Source organism: Mytilus galloprovincialis, chromosome 10 (assembly GCF_965363235.1).
Source record: "Mytilus galloprovincialis chromosome 10, xbMytGall1.hap1.1, whole genome shotgun sequence".
NCBI classification, from domain to species: domain Eukaryota; kingdom Metazoa; phylum Mollusca; class Bivalvia; order Mytilida; family Mytilidae; genus Mytilus; species Mytilus galloprovincialis.
This window is the reverse complement of record NC_134847.1, coordinates 72185744-72210874: the sequence shown is the minus strand read 5'-3', so window position 1 is coordinate 72210874 and position 25131 is coordinate 72185744. Positions and strand designations below refer to the sequence as shown.

The following is a 25131-nucleotide window of genomic DNA, read 5'->3' as shown; positions in this document are numbered from 1 at the left end:
TATTAATGCTAAGGGTGGTGGGGGGGGGGGGGGGGGTGTAAATCAATATCAGAAAGACAACTATAACCTTGTAATTTAACAGAAATATCTTGGTATATGATAATATGAACTTTTAATATTTCTGCTAAATGTGTGTACATGTATGTGAATGTCATGCTTGTAATTTTTTTTCAAGTCGCCAGAGTCCTCGGGTGGGGGATCCACTCGTTCAGCCTAAGAGTGGATTTCGGATCCACTATTTCAGCCTAAGAGTGGATTTTCGGCAGATTCTTCTCCCCACCTCTGCTATTCTTTGTCATTTATTCAATTGATATGATATTAGTTGATGTACTTTCGTATTAATTATGTATTATTATTTCATATTAAATATGAACTTTCATGTCAAATGTTTTATTTGCAAAATGTATTTTTTGCATTTTATGATTTTGAATAAATGACCTTTTTTAGTCAGTTTATGTTTTTATATCATATAGAAAATCAAGCTCAGACTCTGGCCTGTGTATACATAGTATGTTTATGGTATCTAGCTGTCTGGCTTAAAAAAAAGGTCTATAACTGTGCAGAATATTGATTTCTTCGATACTTATAATGTATTTAAACGTGTATGAAATATAATTCATCTAGTATGGAATATCCTGTGCAGAAACATTCTTGTGTCCCAGATGTGAGACACATTTCATATGCAAAATTATTAGATCATTAAATCTTGTTTCAACACTTTTGTTATCCATTTGTTTGATGTGTTTGAGCTTTTCATTTTGTCATTTGATTAGGGACTTTCCGTTTTGAATTTTTTTCGGAGTTCTGTATTTTTGTGATTTTACTTTTTACCTATAGTCCAGCAGCTAAGTCCAATATTTTGGGACAATTGATCACTTTGTGGTAAAAGCATGAAACTTTGCACAGTGTTAGCTATGATGCTTATAAATATTTTTGGATATGGAGCCATAAAAAAAAATTCCATAATGGCCGACAAATTCAAAATGGCCGCCAACAGTCATGATGCAGAGTCCAAAAAAAATAGTATAATTGATCATATGAAAATAAAAGCACAAAGCTTTGCATATTGCTTGTTATGATGCTAATTAATCTTTTATGAATATGGAACAATAAAAAATAATTCCATAATGGCCGATGAATTCAAAATGGCCGTCAAAAGTCTTATTATCAGAAACCATAAACATTCTTGCTTTCAAATATGACACTGGTCCTGCATTGACGAGAGTCTGCTTAGAAGACTTTGATAATCAATTTTTCAACATATCAAAAGCAGCTACGTTTGTTACGTACAGATATTTTCGCATCAAACTAGGAATTTAAAGAAATCTTCCCAAAGTGATGTCAGAAATATTCTGTACCCCAGTCATTGCTTTCTTTGGCCAGTATGATCAGTTTTGACCTAACATTCAGAATCGTTTATATTCTCAGTCGACATTAACGATAGCACAGCGCTTCTAATGTATAGATATACAAAGAAACTATCAAACCGTCACATAAAAGATCATGAACCTACAGTTTGTGCTTATTTGAGAATCAAGATCCTCTGTAAGACTAGAAAACGTGATCTACATGTAGTAGATACTTTCTTCAAACTTGGACTATTTGTCTCCTACCACCGAGTGGTAGAAATTTCTACTTCCATGGCTTCTCTGCTGTAGACAACATTGATCACAATCCAAGCAGAGTATCGTCGAAAGATTCATTCGATGGTACAGGTATATCTTTATTCCAACATATTTCAGAAGATGTTCAAGGCGTTGTTTAAACATTTCTCCAATCTGAACCTATGTTGAAATGCCAGTCAAAGAGAGTTTCTCTTTTACCATTACCAGAGAGTTATTCAAATCTTCCACCAGCTGTACTAAGATTCAACGAACCAGATATCCCATTAGTTGAAGGAGAACTTTCAATTGATATGTCCTCATTCCCAGCTGCATTAAAAGGGAAACTCAAATGGACATGTTGCAGAAAATTCAAGTGTTAAGGCTGAAGTGGGTAAAAATATTTCATGGTCCGCCTATCATGCTGTAGTACTGCCAGATGCGAATAAATTACCAGTGTCTGCCCTTCTACCTCTGTTTCATGAGCAAGCAAAATCTGTTGCATTGATACGACACTCATTGAACATTATTCGTAACGCTGTAAGAAAGCTAAATCCAGGCCAAACTCCAGTTGTTGCTTTTGACCAACCCCTTTTCACAATAGCAAAACGAATACAATGGAACTGGCCTCAGATTTATGGCGAGGATCACTTTGTAATGATGTTCGGTGGCCTACACATAGAAATGGCTGCGTTCAAAGCATTTGGTAGTTGGCTTGAAGATAGTGAATGGACAAGTGTTTTAGTAAATGCACAGGTTACATCATCAGGTACAGCTGATTCATTCCTAAAGGCTTCTCCTGTTACAACAACACGTAGAACACACCAAGTTACAGCATGCACACTTTACCGTCTATTGTCAAACGCGTACTGCCAGTACAAAGATGTTTTGAGGTGTGATGAGGTTATCTTAGAATTTGAAGAGTGGTGTTTGGAACTATCTAAACAATCTCCTCACTTTAAATTCTGGTATATAACTCTCAAATTTGAATTGACATTATTAATATTTATAAGGTCTATACGTGAGGCTAACTTTTTATTATATATTGAAGCTCTCTCAAAGATCATTCCTTGGTTCTTTGCCTTGGATCACACCAACTATTCACGATGGCTGCCAATTCGTCTGCATGATATGCTTCAGTTGCCAAAAAAAGAATCCAGAAACCCACAGAGCAATCCTTAGCGGCAACCCTTTTTTGTCACCAAGACCGAGAAGAAATTTTCCTGTATGGCTTTTAATCAAGCCGACCGAACAAAATAATGCGCATGTTAAAGCAATGGTGGTGCTGTTGGATTGACAGAAAATCCAGGAGCGCTTCATAGATGGATGGTTGCTGGGCCTGAAATGGCTAGTTTGGTAAATGAATTTGAAAATGTCACTGAATGCTTTGTATACACTAACGAATCTAATAAACCTCATCATGAACAAATATTATACTTCCAAGAATCATTCCAAACAGACTGCAGATTGAAAAGCTGTGGATAGGTTTTGACACTAGGAAGACCTTCCGATATATCAGTTCATGGATTGTGCCTTGCCCTAGGACCATTGAATCGAACGTCTTTCCACTGTGTTATGCCTTTACCGGTTGTGACACAGTCTCATCTTTTTCTGGGAAAGGTAAGAAATTAGCTTGGGACATATGGTCCGTATATGAGGAGTTTTCAGAAGCATTTCTGCAGGTTATTGAGAATCCAAATGAAGTGGAAATTTTAAAAGTGTTAAAAGTAATAGAACGGTATGTTGTGCTTTTGTATGATCGGCCTAGTACAAATTATACGATGAATGAGTTAAGAAAATAGTTATTCACACAGAAGACAAGAACAATTTACAATATCCCTCCAACACTTGATGAACTTCTTCATCATACGAAACGTACAGCTTACCAAGGTAGTGTTATTTGGGGCAATTGTTTATGTGCAAATCCAAGTATGCCATCACCAGATTTATTTGGTTGGCAAAAACTTGATGGTACTTGGGTACCATTCTTGTCTGTGCTTGCTGACGCTTCAATGTCATGCCAAGATCTCATCCACTGTAAGAAAGGATGTCGAGGAGTATGTTAATGCTTGAAAGCAGCATTAAAATGCACAGTATTATGCAACTGCTCAACGGACTGTAATAGAGAAACTGATTGAGTCACTGTGCTTTATTTTGATTTTCCTGCATTTTGATCATATCGTCATTATAATTTTAATCTATGTTTATGTTAAATAGCTACTTGGGAATTTTTTTTTATTTCTTACCTCATTTCTAAAAAATAAATTCTCTTTGTAGAATTAAATACTGCATATGTTGTTTTTTTTTTCATTTCAGGAAAATTGTTAAATTTTCTAAGGTTATTATCCGACCATTTTTATTTCATAGCTAATGTCACTTGTTACATTAAATAATATTATGTTTGTATATACGTGCTTGTATTGAAAAAATGATCCATTATTTTTTAATCATTTTTCTACCATATTTAAAAAGAAACGTAAAATTTTGTCATGTTAAACGTCGCCATTTTGAATATTGCCGCCATTTTGGAAATATAATCTATGCACCTATGTATTGTTGATACACTGTAGGCCTTTATTTATATCAAATGATCAGTTTCACGAATTTGTTAACTTTCTATCACACAATGATGGTGTACACATACGAATACTGTCAAACTTAGACATTTTGACGGGCCATTTTGAATTTGGACGCCATTTTGATGATTTCTTTATTATAAGGTTTACAAAAATAATAACTGACATATCTTAATTGTATTTCATTAAGTTTGTGACATCTTCTGAACTCATGAGAATTGGAAGTCTTCATCAAATGAATGATGTTATACTTATGTCGGCCATCTTGAATTTGGCGGCCATATTGGATTTTGTTTTCGTGGCTCCATATCTGAGTTTTGTCTATACCCCTTAATCTTTCACTATGCCAAGTTTCATACCATAAAGTGATCAATTATTCTGATATCCGCTGGACTACTAGTCATGACACTAAAGGAATTGACCGATAATTGTCGGGGTGCTTTGGATCACCCTTTCTTGTGCAGACATGTTATACGTCTCTTGCGTTTTTAAAAAAGATTTTTATTTCTTATCAATTTCTTATGATGTATGCAACTGTCAAACAAGAGAGGCTTAGCTTGCTATAAAACCAGTTTTAATTAAATATTTTCTATATAAGAAAATGCCTGCACCAATTAGGAATATGACAGTTGTTATTCATTCGTTTGATGTGTTTGACCATTTTGATTTTGCCATTTGATTACGGCATTTCCGTCTTTAGACACACACAAAAGACAATATAGCGACCAAAGGATGACAACTAACTTGAACAAGAATAAAAAACAAGGATATTAGTAACCACATAAAACTAACATTTTGTGCAACTGCAAGGTAACTGTTATTTAAATGAGCGTCATTGGGATTTATTCTATCCAAAGCATATCAATCAAAAGTAAATATTTATCATGATTTGTATCACTAAACATTAAATCTTCAGCGACAGGCATAACAACATCAATAATAGAACTACAATGTTAGACAAGTATTTATATCTTCAGCGTAAAACTAATTAGACAAACACACTACTTATTATCTATTAGTTCTCAAATTAAATCTTGAAAGATTCATTAACGCGATACCGTGTTATTCATAATGAAATGGGATGTTTGTTTTTTCAAATTTTTGTAGTACACATAATGTTACACGCCAACTTCAGATGAAATGTAATTTCTATTGGCTTAACATGAACATAGGATGCAAGACATTGTTTTAGTTAGTCTTTTGTAGAAAACATCCATTTCCAGTAAACATCAAAGCCTGTTTCTTGATCTTGATAAAACAGTTCCCAGGTTCACTTTCTTCATTGACGAATATCGAATCAATGATGTCCGGAGACTCAGTTTGACTACAACTTTTTATACTAAGCGTACATGTTTCTATGACACTAGTATGTTCAGAAGGTTCTGTTTTTATCGGGGAGCTTACAGCATTTGATTCAGATTGTTTCATTTTTCTAGTAATTTCTTTACATTTGTTATATCTTGCTTTTCTTTGTTCTCTTCTGGCGTTTCGTTTCTTCATGAGCTCGTTTAATTTTAATGGATCGGGGAATATTTCGATAACTTCTCTACTATCTTCGTCTGTATTCCTGTTTTTCTTAACTAGCTGTACTCTAGAACTTATACGTAATTCACTAGTGAAAAATTTATTTTCACATTGCTTCTCTTCATATGTTGTGTCGCAAGAAAAATCTTTGTATTCCAGGTCTTTGATAACATAACTTCCATCATCTTTAATATGACGTGCTCTTTGATTGATGCGTTTTTGCATTTCCCGAGGATCTGAATATAAGAGTGTTGATAAAAATGTGTTGAGACAAAAGAGTTTATGAATACAGTACTTTTTAGCCTGTAAATGATTTAAAATTGAGAGTTTTACGATATATATGCAAGATAACTTCGTAAATTTGGTAGGATTGTCATGTTTGAACAACTTTCCATTTAGACAGATAAGTGAGATTCCCGTAAAAAAAGTTTGTTACAGGGGTATAAAGCAGAACCAGTGTACAAGGGAGTTTTATTTGTGAGGACGCAGAACTCCATTCAATTTATTACACTATAAAAACTATATAGAAATATGTTAAAATGTTGTAAATTATAGACATTTTTTATTCAATATTACTCAATACTTCAATATTATTCTAAATTTACCATTAACAGTATTTGCGTTAATTTGAGTTAGATAATGCGATTGACTCTGTTGTAAAACTAAGTTAAGTTTGTCATTTGTGTTTACGGATGGCTAGGACCATATCCTTATTATTCAAAAGTTCAAATCACTGCTTTTGCGTATTTAATAACGTAACATTACCGAAGTTATCATTCTATTTGCATTAATGTTTGATCATTTAATCTATTTGATAAAAAAGATCGAGTGCAGTCACCCCCTACATGTACATATAGTGATAAATCGTTGACCTCGAATAATCTTTTATGTAAGTGTGATAGGGTCGTGTCGTCAATGACTTATATACGTCAATTTATAATCCAAAAGGACACTTTTTAATAACTGACCATTTTGCATCAAACATATGCATGCGCTAGTTATCCAGCGACAGTGTAAAAACGCTTCAGCACGGTCAACCAACCATACATAATTTTGGATTTTCTTATCCCAGGCATAGATCACCTTAGCCGAATTTGGCACCACTTTTTTGGAATTTTGGATCCTCAATGCTCTTCAACTTTGTTTTTGTTTGGCTTTATAAATATTTAGATATGAGCGTCACTGATGAGTCTTATGTAGACGAAACGCGCGTCTGGCGTACTAAATTATAATCCTGGTACCTTTGATAACGATTTGGCATATTTTGTATTACATTTTCTACTTGTAAATATTTTGTTTTCTTTCGTCCTGAACAGTACTGTTTGCAAATGAACTTAAAGCAAGCACATATTAATTAATCAATAAATATTATTAATTACCGATTAAAATTATCATTTGTCTTAGCTTAATAGGTTTATAAAGATAATTAACTTCTTAATGCTCATTGTTAGTTAGGTAAGTATACAGAAGCGTACTTTTATTTTACTCTATTATTATATAATTTATCCCCAACATTAGACAGAGTTCTGTTTTTAGGCATAAATGTTTACAAAATTTATATTACCTCATGAAGATATAACAAAATTTTATTATGCACAATATTAAGACACGATTAGATGGTTAACATAAGAATAACTTACATTTTGTATTGTATGTTGACATGTGTCTATAACATGTGTGTTGTACACTTAACGATTTGCGGTATTATGTTACCATTCAGAATGTAGAATTGTCACACGATTTATACATATATCATATTACAGACCCAATATGTCCTTAATTAAGTTCAAACAATACATTTTAAATACCAAACAAAGACAAAATATAAATACACAGTTATATTAAGATCAAATGAGATCTGTTCAACATAAAGACAAGTTAGAGAATATTGTAATTTGCAAACATGATTCGCTCTATAAGAACATTACATATATCCCCTGTTTTAACAGGACATACAATCTTGCATCAATTACCCAGTATTTCAATTTTGATTCCTTTAGGGGGTTCCCATTCCAAAACGCATGCTCATTGGAGAAGCATCAATAATTAGTTCTTGTTTTCACCCTTCCTTGGATTGAATCCGCGATCACCCGCACTCCACTCAAAGGTATGTAACCACGATACCATCGAATTATAAACTTTTCGAAGATGGTTAAATAGCAATAATTTATTTAGTACCATATTGATACAGATTTGATCTGGAACAGTCAAATTCAAAAAAATGTAATTCCAATTTTGGAAGCACCGATAGCAAAAAGAAAACATGACTTATTTTCATTGCATTTATTACCTCGTTACTGCGTTCACTCACAAATATTAATAATATACATTATAAAAAATTTCATCGTAGGAAAATATTTAGTTAATACGCACAAGCTTTAGAAACAGGAGAAAATTTGCGACATGTTGAGGTTTTCTTTTCTTCACTTAGCGAGTACAAATGAATATTGTATTTCCTAATAATGTATGTTTCCATATACATGCTTATTGCAATTTAACTTTGTTGCTAATATGTGTTTAGTAATGTTGTCTTTAATTTGGATGGAAATCGATCTGACTGAAACGCGGACCTCGAAGAGAATCCCAAAATGAAAACAATCGAAAATGCAAATTTAAAATTACCGTGCGCGTAACAAAGATGAAGATACGGGGTAACATTGTATTTGTTAACTGTGGAATTAAATCGAAAAATTATGTTTGAATGTTATTTCTAATATAGATGGTTGATGTAAAGATACCATATAATATAAAGCGCTTATTTATACTTCACAACACAACTGAACGCCATGATGACCGAGGGTTAACATGTTCCAAAGATCCATAATAATCTTTTAAAAATCCTACTTCTGCAAATTTCATTTTAGTCTTTGATAAACTTATATTTTCGTTACATGACTGTCTGATGATAAACTCATCATAGATAACACGCTTAAAATAGTGTACGCCAAACGAACGTTTTGTCTACAAAAGATGCATCAGTAATGCTCGAATAAAAAAGATTTAAGAGTCCAAATAAGTTATGAAGTTAAGGAACAACAATGACCAAATATTCCAAAAGGTTTTGCCATATACAGCTTAGTTTATCTATTCATAGTGTAGATACTTTGATACAATTTTCAGCATGTTCTTAAACAACTTAACCCATTAACATATATGTGAAAAAGTTGGTTTTTAATTGTTTTGGGGAAATAATCCAGTTAATTTTTAAATGGATAAGGGACACTACCATATCATTCATGTTAAATATTTGAAACTAAATTAACGTTCATTTACAGGAGCAGTTATGCTGTTAAAGTTTAATATGGGAATGACTTATCGCTCCATGTTTAGAAATTCATTTAATGTTTATCCAAATGCACGCCAATAGAACTTCCCAGTGAGTATGAAACTTGTTAATTTATTTTGATTAAAAGAACTTATGTCGGATTTTAAACTCTCTTTTATTATTGAAATACACATTAAGCATTACAAACCTTAATTAGTTACACTATATTAATGTTAATCTCAATTTCTTCAAACTTCAATTGCTCGTTTGCTTAAGCCTTTCATCTCCGCATACTGACAAAGGCATATAGCCCTTGTTGAATGTCTCTGGTTAACGGCATGAACAAGTCTTTCTGAAACGAAGTCTTGAAGATATTGTATGGACAATTCCAGTAACAGATTCTGTGCAATTTCCTATATAAACAAAAAAAGTACATTCATTGTATTAAATAACTCAAATAATAACAAGGATTAAAATTATAAACGCCAGACACGCGTATCGTCTTAAAAACTCTCACTAATGACGTAAGAATCAAAGAAGTGAAAACTGTCAAATAAAGTACGAAGTTGAAGAGCGTTGTGAAAGTTAACAGTGCATTAAAAGGATTGACAGTCGGAATTTTTGTCTGCGAAACCGGTCTGTATTATTTTTGTTTATTCTTGTTATATTTGTTTTGCAGATTTTATTATCTTATGGTTGTATTGTATTATGAATACAAGAAATAAAAAAAAAAAAAAAAATATCTGTAATTGTCACTATATTTAGTTATATATGTTAACAAAATATTTGGAATACACAACATCAAAAAACTTCACGACAAAAAGTTCTAATCACCAAAAAAATAAAACACACCAAATGTCATTACTCAAAATTACATTCACGGTTCTACAATCAGGTATACCTAGCACAAAATAATGTTTTCTCGACTGTAACTGTAAATGACGTCCTGACACTAAATCCATTGGATGTTGCATGTTTACCGATTGATATTTTAGTCTTAAATACACCATTTTTTATATTGATTGTTGTTGGTTTTTGAACTAGATTTCAGTAACTGCAAGTACTCTCTGATCTGTACTTTGTGTTTAGTTTTAATTGTTTGATGTGACGAATTGAGACTTTCTAACTGATATTGATAGTTAATGTTCGTTGATTTATTGTTACAACACTTTCCTTGAGTCAGAGGAGTGATTGACCCCAGCAAACATGCTGTACTCCGCCACAATATGTATGTGCCTGTCCTAAGTCAGGAACATGTAATTGAGTGGTTGTCGTTTGTGACTGTACATAATATTTATTTTTCGTTTATTGTTGAGTACATACATCAGTCCGTTAGATTTATCGTTTGAATAGTTTTATATTTTTTCATTTGGTGCTTATGATTGCGAAATGGAAACTTACTCTAATGTTTTTTTTGTAAACAAATATTTATCCTTATTATGATTATGAAATGTATCACATTGTTACTGCCTTCACTCACATGATCAGCTTGAAGCCTCTGTGTAATGATAGGTTCGTTTTCGATGTCTAAATTAACAGACAGCAGTGTATGCCTAGCTGATGATCGATAAAGTTCCAAGTCAGAACCTCCTCCCTGTTCACTATTATTCCTTAAAGATGTCTTTACATGTTCCTGTTAAAAAAGAGATTCTATGATACATGTTTATTTATTGAATCATTGATAGATAATGAAGTACGATATTTAACTTGCATATACACAAAAATAATTCAAACAGGTACACTTTATTGTATATTTTAAATCAAACGAACAATCTTAAAAATCAACAACATTTCTTTACTTTGCAACTTCGCCAGACAGTTATGCTTTTAAACTGGCTAATCCATTAAGTGTTTTTATGGCATACCTTGCTATGGGCGTTCCTGAGGAAGATAAGTTCCGAAAACCATTTCATACGCATACAATTTATAAAGTGTTAATTTCATCGCATTGTAAGTATTTAATTATTTTACTTCCAGATCATGTTTTCCCTTATGCTTGTAGATTAAGATTTTGTTTCTATTAACACGTCATTTCTGATTTCTTGGCATCGAATCAATCCAGTGTTCTTTCTTTTCCAAATTGTTAATAACGTTAACAAAGAAATTTTGTAATACAAAATACTTACAATGCACGGTTCCATGTTGTAATAAATGATAAATACTTAATATCAGTTAAGGTTATTCATGTACTGTGGCATAGATTAAATACAAATGAAAATAGATATATAGTTATCAAAAGTACCAGGATTATAATTTAGTGCGCCAGACGCGCGTTTCGTCTATATAGGACTCATCAGTGACGCTCAGATACAAAAAGTTGTAAAGCCAAACAAGTACAAAGTTGAGGAGCATTGAGGGTCCAAAAGTCCAAAAAGTTGTGTCAAATACGGCTAAGGTAATCTATTCCTGGGATAAGAAAATCCTTACTTTTTCGAAAATTTTTAAGTTTTGTTACAGGAAATTTATATAATAGTCCATGTAATTGATTTTCATGTCAACACCGAAGTGCTGACTACTGGGCTGGTGATACCCTCGAGGAAGAAACGTCCACCAGCAGTGGCATCGACCCAGTGGTGTCAATAGTTATCAAAAATACCAGGATTATAATTTAGTACGCCAGACGCGCGTTTCATCTACATCAGACTCATCAGTGACGCTTAGATCAAAATAGTCGTAAAACCAAACAAGTACAAAGTTGAGGAGCATAGAGGGTCCAAAATTTCAAAAAGTTGTGCCAAATACGGCTAAGGTAATCTATTCCTGGGATAAGAAAATCCTTACTTTTTCGAAAAAATTTTAAGTTTTGTAACAGGAAATTTACATAATTGTCCATGTTATTGATATTCATGTCAACACCGAAGTGCTGACTACTGGGCTGGAGATACCCTCGGGGACGAAACGTCCACCAGTAGTGACATCGACCCAGTGGTGTAAATAGTTATCAAAAGTACCAGTATTATAATTTAGTACGCCAGACGCGCGTTTCATCTACATAAGACTCATCAGTGACGCTTAGATCAAAATAGTTGTAAAGCCAAACAAGTACAAAGTTGAGGAGCATTGAGGGTCCAAAATTCCAAAAATGTGCCAAATACAGCTAAGGTAATCTATTCTTCGGATAAGAAAATCCTTACCTTTTCGAATAATTTTTAAGTTTTGTAACAGGAAATTTATATAATTGTCCATGCAATTGATATTCATGTCAACACCGAAGTGCTGACTACTGGGCTGGTGATACCCTCGGGGACGAAACGTCCACCAGCAGTGGCATCGACCCAGTGGTGTAAATAGTTATAAAATGTACCAGGATTATAATTTAGTACACCAGACGCGCGTTTCGTCTACATAAGTCTCATCAGTGACGCTCAGGTAAAAAAAGTTGGAAAGCCAAACAAGTACAAAGTTGAGTAGCATTGAGGGTCCAAAATTCCAAAAAGTTGTGCCAAATACGGCTAAGGTAATCTATTCCTGGGATAAGATATATATACAATTGCAATTTTCTTCGAAACACAAATCTCAAATATTACTAGTATTTGTTATTTTATAAAGATATATTGGGTAGTGGTTTGAGAAACGGAACACGCTGTTTGTGACGTTTTCCCTGTGTCACAGAAACAGGGGTCCGAATACCGATGACGGAAAAACAAACAATTGCAGATCTAACATTCTTGAGATTTAAAGACGAAGTATATATGCATAATGATGTAAGCCCTGTTTAACCACAGGGTAACCGACAGAGAACGTGTGTCACGTTTAGACTTATATGATAAAAATAGAAAATTGATGTAAAGGCAAGAAAAGACAATTATATTCTTTTACGACTGACAAAAATAGCGTATTAACATCATCTATTAATACTATATATATACATCATGTACTTAGTAACAACTCTTGATAATTCAAACGAAAAAATTAAAGGTTAGACTAGCATACACTATATCTTTTTATAGCCTAGTCGAGCCAGTGGTCTAGGGCGGTAATCATAGGGCATGCGATGTCACGAAAACAGAAGTTTGAATCTCGACGAGTGGGAAAAACAAAACGTACTAACATAACTTTAAAGATCGAACATTGTTTGCCATAATTTGAGACGAAGTATATTATATGTGCCTGAAAAGTGTACAAACATCACTAATACTAAAAAAGAGAAACAATTAGTACAAGTATTTTGAATAAATCAAACTACTTCATCAGTATGATGTAAAATATATCTATCTGCTTTGATTTTACAAAACTCGATCTTCAAAGTTACACCAATTAAAAACCGAACTACACTTGATACGATGCTTTTTGTCCGCATTTTGCTTTTTGTCCGATAATTTTACTTTATGTCCGACACTTTTGCATTTTGTCCGTTGCTTTTTGTCCGTTTTGCTTTTTGTTCGATAATTTTGCTTTTTTCCCGACACTTTTGCTTTTTGTCCGTTGATTTTTGTCCACTTCGCTTTTTGTCCGATAATTTTGCTTTTTGTCAGACACTTTTGCTTTTTGTCCGTAGCTTTTTGTCCGTTTTGCCTTTTTAGCTCATCTGGCCCAGAGGGCCAAGTGAGCTTTTCTCATCACTTGACATCAGTCGTCAGCGTTAAATTTTACAAAAATATTCTCCTCTGAAACTACTGGCACAATAAAAGTAAATATGGCCAAAATCATCCTTATGGTATCTAGTTTCAAAAAAGTATCCGATCACCCACCCAATAATCAAGATGGCCGCCATGTCTAAAAATAGAATGTAGGGGTAAAATGTAGATTTTGGTATCTCTGAAACCAAAGCATTCAGAGCCAATCTGACAAATATAAAAATGTTCATCAGGTCAAGATCTATCTGCTGAATAAATTTCCGACACATCTAATTACAAGTTTTTTGGGTTGCTGCCCCGGAATTGGTAATTTTAAAGAAAATTTACAGTTTTTGGTTTTTATTTGATTGGAGTTTTATTTCTAAGTCGTTATAACGACTAAGCTTACTTGTTATAACGACTTAGCTTACCTGTTATAACGTCTTAGATAACAACTTAGATACATTTTTTTAACGACTTAACTAACTTGCTTACTTAAAAACTTCTTATTGATTATAATACTTTTTTTTAATTTATTGATATTTTCCACTTGTATCACATATTAATTTCTAAAATTCAACCATCTGGGTAACCGAGACTAGTTCCAGATTTGTTTTTATTTCTTTTTTTTTCGGGAGTAATAACTGGGGATACAGTCATCTTTCTTTGGTAGGTACATGCATACCTTTTTTATAAGAAATATATCACATTTACGGATTTTATAAGTATCGCATTTCAGTGAGGAGGAAAAAAATAACAATAACTTCTACTTTTGTCGCCCTGCAGACTTGGCCAATTTTAAGATAAACATTGTTGATGTATTTATTTCAAATGTTTCTATTAAAAAAGTGTTTTAGAAATGCACTTTCGATACATAAAATATTCTGCACATCTATTTCGTTATAAAAATTAAGTAAATGCTAAGTAGCCTTTTTTTTACTCCCCCCCTCTTTTCGAGTTTGTCAAACAACAATTAACTACTTGGCTGACAATACTGTTGTTGTGGTATCCAAAGTTTCCTTATCCCTTGAACAGCCATTTTGAAATAGTTGATAGACATTTCCAAAATTTAAAGAATAATACAGTTTATCTCAATAAATAGCTACACGTATATGCCTTAAACTTTGCGATAGTGTTCCAAAGTTAAAGCATTGTTTGTTATGTTTGTAATGTTTGTAATGTTTTTTAAAAAAGGTTGGAAATATGACAAAATTATTACCAGACTAAAACTAAAATGTTACAAAATATTTTTGAGCGACGGACAGACGGCCGTTCGTATACCAGTGCAAATGGTGACTATATATCACTAGCAAAAAAAAAAAAACCTGTGCGTATAAGCTATAAAACTGTAAATTCAAAAATAATTGCATGTATTTATTATTGCGATTTTGTCATTTTAGACTAAAATGCGATTTTATTAATTGAGAAAAATCCAATTCATATTAAAAAAAAAGTTAAAATGCTAGTTTAGATCAATGCAATTATTACCCTGTCGCATTTTTCGCAATAATAAAAACATCGCAATCATTTCTGAATTTACAGTATACAGAAACAAACAGCAACTACTGTACTAAATCACAGGTTGAACCCCCATTCCTAACTTAATTGTTTTATTTTCCATTTATAATATTTAGCGCGGTAAAACATATTTAGAATTTCAATAACAAAACCATCACACATGGATTATTTGATTTGTTCAATTTCTAAACTATTATAAAGTTTTGAAAATATACGTCTAAATCTTTGGATATCCCATGCATTCTACATATTGGAGAAGGTACACCATTGCTCACACTAAGTATTCAAAACTAACTTTCGACCAGTATGAATAAGCGTTTGTCTATATAACACAATCTAAAATATTCCTTGTTGTGTAAAACACTAAGTATGCCAACTCCACATACATAGGTCTATTTTAATTCAACATTGTATACATATAAATGTATCTGAATACTTACATATATATAATAATTGTGATATCACATATATGAAAGAATCGAAAGATACCAAAGGGGCAATCACACTAAAAAAAAGGTGGAAACAAACTAACAAAGCCACAGCTAAAATGAAAATCAAAAAGACAAATAATAGTCCACAGAACTCAACATTGAAAAATAATATCTGAGCAACAAGAACCCTGTAAAAAAACGTGACGATTTATGCTTTTTAGGAAGGGTAAGCAAATCCTGCTCCGTTTGTGTCGTATTATAATATTATATTTTGGACAAGACTTCATTGTGCCATGTCCATTAATCTTATGTCTAAAGATATATGTTTAAGTGAACTTTCGAACCCGTTGTCTTGATATATACGTTTTTTAACTCAAGAAAGACTTTCTTATTTTACTTTCGACATGTAAATTTAGGCTTATGTCATGGATTTCACGCCCTTATTGTAAAGAAACTTCAATAAACAGCAGACCATATGCCAGGTTTTTCTAACAAGCAGTGACAAACAATTTGGGGCGTAATTTAAAGAGGCTTTTTCCAGGATACAATTGCTCGTAGACTGTATATTTACCCTCTACATGTACAGTAGACCAAATAATAAAAAAATTCTGCAAAGGGATCTTTTAATGAAAGGCCATGTCCAGGGAGACATAAAGCACCAAACGTTTCAATCCGCAATCGAATAACATTCGTTCAAATAACACGATGAACTTCACATCTGTTCCAAAAATCTATCAAGCGAAAAGTATTCGACATTGGTCTTATAAGTAATTTTTAACCAATTATATATGTTGAATATATACATATATAAATATCTGCGGTTTTAATTTTGTTTTTGTGATTATTTTCTTTATTCTATATTTTGTCATTTGTATATCATTAAGAATTAATAATAATCATTGTAATAAATTGTTTGTAATTATACTGCTCTTTAAGGGCGTCCTTGATTGACAATAAAAATATTTCATTTTATTGTATTGTATAATTCTGATAAACTAGAGGCTCGAAAGAGCCTTTGTAATCACCTTGGTCTATGTGCATATTCAACAAACAAAAAACAAAGGACACTCTCCAGCATCATGAACATTGTAAACAAGAATAGAATTTGTGATAAAATCTGCTTTGTTGACCTTGTATTGCTCAGTGAACATGTGCTGTTTATTTTTCTTCTAACGTCTAGAGTTTTGCTCAAAACACAATAGAGGATACCAAACAAAATCATCATTTAAGGGCAATAACTCCTATAAAGAGTATCAGTCTACTTAAATATGTCGGCAAAAAATTGACCCATTAGTAGATTTTGACTTGCTGATCATTTGTGTGATTTAAAGTGTATCTTTATCTACGAGTATTTTAATTTTCTATAATATATGTGAAAACGCTAAATAGGTGGTAAAAAATCGTCTTTGAGGTGGTATGGGAGTATAGATTAAAATGATAGAATCTGTTTAGACCTTGTTAAAATGTAGTTTATATTGTGAACCAGATGCTCCGCAGGGCGCATCTTTATACGACCGCAGAGGTTGAACCCTGAACGGTTGGGGCAAGTATGGACACAACATTCAAGCTGGATTCAGCTCTAAATTTGGATTGTGATTAAATAGTTGACACATCATAGGTTTCTGACAGAGAATGAATGTGGTCTAATAAACTTAAAATTTGTTTTTTCCCTTTGAGCAATTCACTATGCTGTTGATTATTAATCCTCTCAAAAAAATGTTTGAAGAAATTTTCTTTTTATTCATGAAATCTGAAATGAACCCCCCCCCTCCCCCACACATTTTTTTTCACATCCCCCTTTCCCTTATTCCAAAACTGATCTCAATTCAAATTCCTAATGGAGATTGCAACAATAACTACTCATTCAAATACATCATAATATATTAAAATGTAAAAAAAGTGCTTGTTATCACTGAATGGTAAAGACTGTTTTAATTTATCAGTTGGTAGTAAAAGTGAATATACATTGTATATTGTATAAAACAATGATTTAAGTTGATTAAACTACTATTCTGGACTAAGAAAGATAACTCCAATTGAAAATTTCTTGCTATTGCACACAATACTGTGCAATTGAAGATTTCTTGCTATTGCGCAATACTGTGCAAATGAAAATTTCTTGCTATTGCACAATACTGTGCAATTGAAGATTTCTTGCTATTGCTGAATACTGTGCAATTGAAAATTTCTTGTTATTGCACAATACTTAATATAATAATTTTGGATCCTGATTTGCACCAACTTGAAAACTGGGCCCATAATCAAAAATCTAAGTACATGTTTAGATTCAGCATATCAAAGAAGCCCAAGAATTCATTTTTTGTTAAAATCAAACTTAGTTTAATTTTGGACGCTTTGGACTTTAATGTAGACCAATTTGAAAATGGAACCAAAAATTAAAAATCAACAAAGTTTAATTTTGGACCTTTTGGGCCCCTTATAACTGTTGGGACAAAAACTCCCAAAATCGATCCCAACCTTCCTTTTATGGTCATAAACCTTGTGTTTAAATTTCATAGATTTCTATTTACTTATACTAAGGTTATGGTGCGAAAACCAAGAAAAATGCTTATTTGGGCCCCTTTTTGGCCCTTAATTCCGAAACTGTTTGGATCTCAACTCCCAAAATCAATCCCAACCTTCCTTTTGTGTTTATAAACCTTGTGTTTAAATTTCATTGATTTTTATTTACTTATACTAAAGTTATTGTGCGAAAACCAAGAATAATGCTTATATGGGCTCTTTTTTGGCCTCTAATTCCTAAACAGTTTAAACCAAAACTCCCAAAATCAATCCCAACCTTCCTTTTGTGGTCATTAACCTTGTGTAAATTTTTTTTTAGATTTCTATTTACCTAACCTAAAGTTATAGTGCAAAAACCAAGAAAATGCTTATTTGGGCTCTCTTTGGCCCCTAATTCCTAAACTGTACTGACTACTGAGCTGATGATACCCTCGGGGACTGATAGTCCATCAGCAAATGTATCGACCCAGTGGTGTGAAAAATTGAAAACAACACGTTTAATAAGTCCATGCGTCCGAAGCGCTTTTCTGGATTTACCTTCATCAGAAACGCTCAAAGCCAAACATTTGAAATTCCATGATGTATAAGTACCGAAACCGTTGAAGACGACCGTCTAAGGACTTAACGTTTGTGAAAAGACTCTTGCGTCTTATTGTTTAAGATTCATTTTTCGTACCAGTGAAGTTAATGTATTCAGTATTTGCTTGTCAGTCCTTATTTTTCTCACAATCCTTGCAAAAGCCTGCAATTTTTTTTCCCTGAATAAATTAATGTTTAAGGCTTATGATTTTTATGCCTTCAGTTAGCCAATACGGGTTACTTGGGAAGATATTGTTCAAATGATTTCCAATTATGTGGCTAAGGTGTAAAATCAGTTAAATTTCGGATGGCACGGAAAACGTAATCTCTTACTCATTTACTTTACTTTAAAACATGGCATTTATATGTCTCTATTGCTGAAGACTGGTATATGTTGTTGAGTTCTAAATATCTTATTTTTTTAGTTATTTATCTTTTGGGTCAATAATGTATAACTAATAAATCTTCTTTGTCGATATGTAGTATACATTCGTTTTTTAAAGGTTCCACAGAACCTAGTGTCTCGCCTACTTTTTGCTGTTAATCGCAGACTCAACAAAAATGAGCGAAAAAATCGATGAAAATATTCCTCTCGATACTATCTTTTAATTGAAAGAAGCTTGATAGTTTATGAATCTAATAAATGTTTTAAAAATTTTAATTGCAGACTGTATGTAATGTTACCTGGAAGAAAAATTATGTCCATATATATATAAGGAAAATACAGGAAAACAAGTACAAGGTTTTAACAAAATTTCCTTCTAGATACTAGCTTATGACAATAAACACGCTTCTGTCCAAGTTTGGTAGAAATCCGGGATAGTATAAGAAAGTTATTAAAATTTTAAAAACTTTAATCTCAGAGTGAATGTATTGTTTCCTGACAGAAAACAAAGTCCATTTATAAGTAGAATATGGGGAAAATAGATTTTTTTTTACAAAATTTACTTCTGGATACTATTTTATGATTATAAATATGCTTCTGTCCAAGTTTTATAGAAATGCAGGATATTTTAAGGTAGTTATCAAAATTTCAAAAAATTTAACCACAGAGTGAACATCATGTTTACCGGCAGAATAACCAAGTTAGTTATAAGTAAAATATAGAAAAAGTGGAATTTTATTTTTACAACATTTACTTCTGGATGCTATCTTATGATCATAAACAAGCTTCTGTCAAAGTTTCGTAGAAATCCAGGATAGTTTAAGAAAGTTATCAAAATTTTAAAAAACAAATAACCCCAGAGGATTTGAGCGTTCCTGATGAAGGTATTTTACGTAAGATCGCTATGTCTCGCTTTGTTGACTAAAGACGAAGGCTCGACAAAAAACATTCAACAAAAATTAGTAAATATCAACAAACATACTGAAAGGATATTTGAACTTCAGCTTTTAAAATCTTCCGTAAGTAAGTAAACATCATCTTCCTGTTGGCTTCTCGAAGAATCTTGTGGATTTGTTTTTTCCCCTACAAACGAGTTTAAATACTTCCATTTTAACTAAGTTAATATTTCATTGAGGTCAAGTCTGTATTTATATTGCTTTTGTTAATAAAAATTGACATGAAATCGACCAACAGACTTTGGTTTACTATAAAACGAGTCACTATGAAGAACATGTTGATTAAATGCAACAGTAGATGAAGATTGTTCTATAATCTTAAATATATCAAAAATAAACAAAGGGTATGCGTCTCTTTGTATGTTTTATCAGCCAGTTAAAGAATAAAATAATAGGGGATATGACACACTTTCTTAATTATATTATCCGAAGAGTTGTTTGGTATTTAACGAATTCAGTCCAGAAAACTAGATCTAATCAAGACGAAACACATACACATAGTATCCTGCAACCAGTTTATAATGTTGACAGTAAAAATTATCTAGCTTTGATTTCAGCCAATCTTTTTTATTATTCTGCTTGTCTTTTTTGCGTCAAGAACGCACCCCCAAATAAGTATTGTCAATGTAAACGTCCAGGCGTGTTTTTCATAGAGTTTGTAAATAGAAGATGACATGTAAATTTAAAAAACACGCTCATCAATTTTGAATATTTAGTAACATGACATCATCAATATATCTGAATGTGAAATTAAAGAACAAGGAAAAACAACTTTTTTCTCTGTGTTGAGAAGGTTTTGTATACTTTTTGCTTCATAAAAGTACAAAATAAAGTCAGCCAAAAAGGAAGCAAAACTTAGAATTCATGGCAAACCGATTATTTGTTGAAATACTGAACCCCAAAATATAACAAGTCGATAGTTCTTCACAAAGTATAGTTTTTCTAAAACTTAAACAAAAATTGTTTTTTTCAACTCAACATAATATTACATGTTCACATTAATGAATATTTATAGATGATGCAGTCTATCTTTGAGATTAGCATCGGGAAACGTATTGTAAAGCGAACACAAACCACAAGTTTGATATTATAAAAAATTGTAATGTTTGTGGTTGGAGAGGATTTTGGTTTCTGTTGTCCTTTAACGTAAAAGTCTAAATCTTTAGAGTATATTTAAAGAATTTCTATATTAATTCATTTATGTTTTTAACATTATTATCATGTTTATGCTACTTTGTCTTGAACTTATCGACTTTACAAATTATAAAAAACTTAATTATAAGAAAAATTCTGAAGTATTTATTTGTCGCCGTACGGTAACCTAAAGTTGTTAACTACTGCAGTGTTATTGGGTCGTTAAATTGACAATTCAAACCACATCTTCGTATTTTTAATATGCAGTTAATGAATCTAGAATTAAGAATTTAGGAGGTAGAAAAAACGGTGATTCTGGTATTTCTCTGTGATAAACGATTCTTCTGTCTATTTCTATTTTCGTTCTTATAGTATTGAAAAGAAGCGCTATGGTGTGTTCATCCATGAAACCAAATCCTCAATCCCGATGGACTATTAGAAGCAAGCCAACTGCGTTTGTATTGCGTTATTCTTGTTTAGAATCTAAGTCAGATGACATATGCATTTGATATAGATAATTAAAATGTTTATTCAAACTTTTTTTTTATCTAAATATACATTACCTTGCACGTTGTGTGGCAACAAGAAAAACAAATTCCACAAAATGTAATAAACAGACAAATTAGAACCACGAGAGGCGCTATAAAAACTGCTCTATTCCTATAATCAGAATACATCATGTAAATACCGAATGGAAAGATTCCAGGCACAACCATTGCTAGTAACCAGAAGAAAATCCAGAAAAATATTGTTGGCCACCAACAACTTCTACAATGACGTCCTTTTACAATATGTGTCGCTGCTATTTTCTTCGTTGTCTCCGAGTAGAAATCTGCCGGTAGCTGAAACGAAAAAAGACTGTATTAGAAGAAAGTGTTACTTCTTGGACTAAATGCTCAAAGGGGATGTAATACAGCGAAACATTCATAACACAGATACATAATTAATAACAATCAATCATATAAGTGTTTCACTTATCTTATGGAAGTTGGGTTACGGACTGGCAAGGAGGTTGAAAGATATTGTTTGATTCCAAATTTCTTTCGAACTTAAAAATCAAATTTACCATAAGGACCGCTCTAAGGATATATATGTCCATTAGCTGCAGACCGCGTTGGGATTATCTATGCCCGTCATTAATCCAAGACATAGTATTCAAATCAAGGTAAATAATAAGTGAAAAAATATATAACTTGAATACTAATTATATGATTTTTTTTGGGGGATCTTTCATATCAACCGAATTACGTTAAAACATCATTATGACATATATTGCATAAGAAACGAGAGAAATCATTTGCACAATGTTGAGGATAAATACAGAAAGGAACACGCCGTAAATTCTAAAATATGTCTCGGTTGAAGGGGAAAGGTATAGTCTAATCCATTGAGGTGTGAATGAATCATACTTACATTAAAATTTTCGTCAAGTAAATTTTGGGGAATATTCCTAGTACGAAATACTGGTCCGGTGCAGTTAAACTGTGAGCTTTCTTCGTGTAGTTTTTCAAGGTTACTGTGTCCTTAAATATGACATATAATTATTTGCATACTTAATATATAATTTATGAAAATATATTTTCTATGAAAGCCACCAAACTTTGCAGATAAATAAAATCAAAAGTGTGCACTGATTTACCAAGACGGAAATCAGAATTCGTTAAATCTACTTTCCCGTCCTTAAATCACATCTTTCTGTTGATTTTGTCAGTTTTAATATGGACTTCCCACTTATTGAATGTACCTTGGAGTTTGATATACATTTATTCCGTCAACGAGACAGCAACGTAACATGTTAAACAACGAGTCTATTGTACCGAATTCAACACTAAAATCAAATCATACAAGACATAAGTTAATATACTAAATCTAAATAAGACAAAACTGAATAAAAAGTAAAATAAAAAAAAGTACTGAACTCCGAGGAAAATTCAAAAAGGGAAGTCCCTAATCAAATGGCTAAATCAAAAGTTCAAACACATCAAACGAATGGATAACAACTGTCATATTTCGGATTTGGAACAGTCATTTTCTTATGTAAAAAAATGGTGAATTCAACTTGGTTTGATAACTAGCTTAACCTCTCACTTGTATGATGGTACCAGGATTATAATTTAGTACGCCAGACGTGCGTTTCGTCTACATAAGACTCATCAGTGACGCTCATATCAAAACAGTTAAAAAGCCAAACAAATACAAACTTGAACAGCATTGAGGATCCAAAATTCCAAAAAGTTGTGACAAATAAGTCTAAGGTAATCTTTGCCTGGGATAAGAATATTCTTAGTTTTTCTAAAAAATCAAGTTTTGTAAACATGAAATTTATAAAAAAAAAAAAAAATGACCACATTATTGATATTCATGTCAACACCGAAGTGTTGACTACTGGGCTGGTGATACCCTGGGGGACGAAACGTCATCAAGCAGAATCCTCGACCCAGTGATATAAATAGTTATCAAAGGTAACATGATTTTAATTTAGTACGCGAGACGCGAGACCATATAAAAATATTTCTAAAGCCAATCCAGTACAAAGTTGAAGAGCATTGATGATCCATCGGGATAACCGTTTGTGGCAATTATTGATACAACCAACATCTTTATTATTTAAAAAGCATTACAATTCTTTAAATATGGAATTAAGTGTGTTCATATTAAAAAAGAATCCTGAAAGGGCATATATTGGATGATTTTGTTACACAATACAGTTTAAAGCAAATTAACTGATAAGAAGTCAACTAAAACGTTGGTCAGTATGGAAAGTTGCTTCATCTTAACATTTTGAACAATCCTAATTTTCACTTTTACTGCTTGAAGATATTTAGAAGTTAATATTTTTATATTTGTGGCATCGACGGCAATAATGATTAACAGGCGAAATCATATAATACATTTTTCAAACTAGAAACTCTAATGATGATTGTAGTCACAATGGAAAACGATATTTGTTGTTACACTTTCAAATCAGATTCGGATTGTAGTAAGGAAGTACCCAATGAGTAATTTTGAGCAAACACTTGCAAACCATAAAATTGTTTTATCATATGCTAACAACTGTTGTCGAAATGGTATGATTTCTTAAGGAAGCTCGCTTGTCATGTTTTGGAATTTTGGTCAGATTTTCGGAATCCTCTGGTTTTATCGATTTGAATGCCTTAACAAAATTTGTCCGGTGACCCCCATTTTTCTTTTTATAATTCTTTTACATGTATAATGATAAGCTGTCTGTTAAAGTCTTATAAAATTTTAATTACTTTTTAATAGTTTTTGAAGACTTAAACTTGTCAATGATAAAGCTATGAAAAGTCAAGAGAGAACATTTTCCCGCCAAAATTTCAATGGCTAATATCTCGAAAACAAGCACGGTGACCTATATATTTTTTTTGCTCTTTTGATTCCTTTATCAATCCCCTATCAATATATGCTAGTGTTTTGAAAAGTTAATTACTTTGAAACTGAGGAGCCAGCTCCCTTAAGATAGAATGTTAATAATACCTGCATTTATATTATTCCGGTTTCCCTGAAGATGTTGATACTGTTCTCCTGTAATTATATATAGAGTTGTATTTATTACATAAGCGATAAAGATAATTCAGTGGGTTCCAACATTTTTAATTACAACTATATTCCTAAAACCCAGGCATGGTCCATCAAAATTTTGATACATGGTAAAATATAACTCAGATATATTATGGTTTCTTATTAGTTAGTTCATGGGAATCCCCGATCCTATTCGGTAGGTGCCTTTAAATTCAATACAGATTATATTAAATTTTCATGAATTATCACACTTTTGTATCGCATTCAATATATGTTCTATGACCAGAAAGATATTGAAAACAATGCAATGTAGCAGCATCTCTATATTTTGTTTTAATTTAGATCTGTTATTTATGCTCAAATAACAATCCAAACCATGATAACATTTTGTGTGTGACTAACATGAATCAACCTAGCATTGCTTAAATAAAGGTACAAAGATTAAGTAAAAAAAAGGATTCAAAGTAAGGACCCGCACATTCTCAACTCATTACTCAAGTAAAATTAACAGATACTAGTAGTAAAAATATGGTGTCTCCCCTA

The 25131-nt window shown here is 32.2% G+C and overlaps 1 long non-coding RNA gene across 1 annotated transcript; it reads right to left on the bottom strand.

Moving 5' to 3' along the window:
- Positions 1-5148: 5148 nt before the first annotated feature.
- Positions 5149-24593, bottom strand: LOC143048309 (uncharacterized). The gene is made up of 6 exons (XR_012969789.1): positions 24544-24593; positions 22462-22571; positions 21612-21890; positions 10447-10599; positions 9175-9379; positions 5149-5937 (listed from the first exon to the last, which is right to left on the bottom strand). It is a non-coding gene; the product is annotated as an uncharacterized LOC143048309 (long non-coding RNA).
- Between the last annotated feature and the right edge of the window lie 538 nt (positions 24594-25131).